This window comes from Lactuca virosa, chromosome 4 (genome assembly GCF_052849685.1).
Source record: "Lactuca virosa cultivar CGN04683 chromosome 4, Lactuca_virosa_CGN04683_v6, whole genome shotgun sequence".
Classification (NCBI taxonomy): domain Eukaryota; kingdom Viridiplantae; phylum Streptophyta; class Magnoliopsida; order Asterales; family Asteraceae; genus Lactuca; species Lactuca virosa.
In genome coordinates this window covers 231,859,900-231,862,942 of record NC_136429.1, presented here as the reverse complement: position 1 = coordinate 231,862,942, position 3,043 = coordinate 231,859,900, and positions in this window count along the sequence as shown.

Sequence of the window (3,043 nt, the reverse complement as noted above, 5' to 3'; positions counted from 1 at the left end):
TTGTGAGCACTCATGAGTGTTGTAGCAACACTTTGCAATGTCTAACATCTTAGACATCTACAACCAACTACATGACAGTCTTGATTCATATCTACTTCCAACATATGACCGACTGTGGAGAATTTGAATAATATGAAATAACATAACATAATTATTCTGGAAGTCAAAACATGCAAATTGAAATGATAGTAAACGATTGACAAAAGATAGCAACAATTTACTCATAAATAAACACAACTTTTATTCATCATCAAATGTCAATTACACTTTACACATTTCAAAGCTATCTAACTACTAAAACTAATATCATCCCTCAGCCCTATGCGCCTCGCATGCTGGAGATGCTTAACCCTACCCAGTCCCTTCGTGAGGGGATCTGCCAGGTTCTCATCCGATGATACCCTCTTTGCCACGATGAGTCCTTCTTCTATTCGATGTCTGATGAAATGGTATTTTCTGTCGATGTGTTTGAATCTCCCGTGATCCCTTGGTTCCTTGGCTAAGGCAACTGCACTTTCACTATCACAGAAAATCTCTATAGGCTCCTTTATAGCTGGTACAACTCCAAGGTCTCCAATGAAGTTCTTTAGCCATATAGCCTCCTTTGCTGCCTCGCTTGCCGCTATATACTCTGATACGCAAGTTGAATCAGCCACTGTCTCCTGCTTGGAACTTTTCCAAGAAATTGCTCCTCCGTTTAAGGTAAAGACCCAGCCTGACTGAGAGCGGAAATTATCCCTATCAGTCTGAAAGCTAGCATCACTATACCCTAATACTCTCAAGTTATCACTCCCATCGAGGGTAAGGACCCAATCCTTAGTCCTCTGCAGGTACTTGAGAATGTTCTTTACCGCAGTCCAGTGAGCCTTGCCAGGGTTCCCCTGATATCTGCTGACTATGCTCAATGCAAAGGCCACATCAGGACGAGTACAAGTCATAGCATACATGATCGAGCCTACAGTGGAAGCATACGATACTCGACTCATTTCTGCTATCTCATCCTCTGTACTCGGACTTTGCGTCTTACTAAGTCTGGCGTTACTCTGGATCGGTAACTCTCCTTTCTTGGAATTCTGCATGCTGAATCTATTCAGCACCTTCTCCAAGTAGGTACTCTGAATAAGTCCAATTAGTCTTTTACTCCTGTCTCTCAAAATCCTTATCCCTACGATATAGGCAGCTTCTCCAAGGTCCTTCATAGCGAAACACTTCCCAAGCCAGGACTTCACTTCCTGCAGAGTTGGGATGTCATTTCCTATGAGTAGTATGTCATCCACATACAATACCAAAAAACTGACTATACTCCCACTAGCCTTGACATATACACAAGATTGATCTTCACTCCTCGAAAAGCCAAACTCTTTGACTTTCTCATCGAAACAAAGATTCCATCTGCGAGGTGCTTGCTTTAATCCATATATGGATTTCTCAAGCTTACACACTCTATTAGGGTACTCTATACTGACAAAATCCTCTGGCTGACTCATGTAAACATTCTCAGCCAACTTTCCATTAAGGAAAGTGGTTTTGACATCCATTTGCCATATTTCAAAATCATGAAATGCAGCAATGGCTAACAAAACCCTAATAGACTTAATATTCGCTACTGGTGAAAAGGTCTCATCATAATCAACTCCCAGAGTTTGAGAAAAGCCTTTTGCAACCAGTCGCGCCTTATAAGTGTGTATATTACCATCCATTTCGGTCTTCTTCTTGAAGATCCACTTGCACCCAACTGTCTTACGACTTGGTACATTGTCAACCAAGTTCCAAACTTGATTGTCATACATGGATTGTATCTCGCTGTCCATAGCCTCTTTCCATTTAGCAGCCTCAGGGTCTGCCATGGCTTCCGTGTAGCTGTTAGGTTCATCCAGACTTACCAGTGCACTATCACTGTTTGGTCTAAAATTATGGTTTATACTTTGCTTTTCTAAACAACTGTATTTTTCTAAAGTGTAATATGTGTTTGCGGCTGTGTTCACGGCCAGGTTGGTGTGTACGGCCGTAAACAGGTTTATGGCCGTAAACCCGTTCACGGCCGTGAACATGTCTCCTATATATAGGGTGAGGAGTACATGTAAGGCTAAGAGAAGGAGAGCTTAAGTGTGTGAAACCCAAGGTGTTCTAGAGAGAGAAACTAGAGAGAAGATCTAGTGTGTGTGAACTATGTGTATGGAGCATCATTCTATTCATTGAATACATCATAGATTCACTTATTCTTCTTCTTCTTCTTCTCTTCTATGTTGACCTAGCATCATCCGTTTGATTAGGAATTCCGCACCATCAAACGGATCTGATTGATACTCAAGCAGATTGGGGACTTGCAATTGGTATCAGAGCTTGGATTATATCAATCAATTTTGTCAGATCTGGAGCTTATTTGATCTTATTTTTGAAGAATTTCTGCATTTTTGGATAGATCTTGGCAAAATAAAGGGGGTTTGTTCTTCGCGTTTTTCATAAAAATGAGTTTTTGATCGAGTTTTGGAGCTAAAAAGGTGAATAATCGCGTTTTTTCGTCGTAAACAGCGAAACCCCGTTTTCGGTCGTGAAACCCCGTTTTCGGTCGTAAACCCCGTTTTCGGCCATAAGCCCCGTTTTCGATCAAATAACTTCGTTTTCAGTTCTAAGGCTATATTTTTGGTTTAAAAAAAGGCGCGTTTTATGTCAAATACTCACGTTTTTGGTCAAAATTTCTCGGTTTTGGTATTAATATTTTTTTGTTGTTTACGGTCTAAATTTTGATTTTTAAACTTGACTTTTAAGGTTGACTTTCTTGTTTTAAAGTCAAAGGGCATATTTTTAAAACAATGAGTTCTTCAAACACCAAAGTCAATGAAATTTCTTGTTCTCAAACATGCATTGATAATGTTAAAAATCTTCTTGAGCATATAGAATTATTACGTAGAGAGAACGAGAACTTGAAATATGAAAGGTATCAACTTAGGAAAGGACAGAAACCCCTGAAGGTTGAATTAGAAGCAAAAAACAAAGACTTTAGAAAACTTCAGGAAGAGTATAGCAATAAGATTGCGAATTA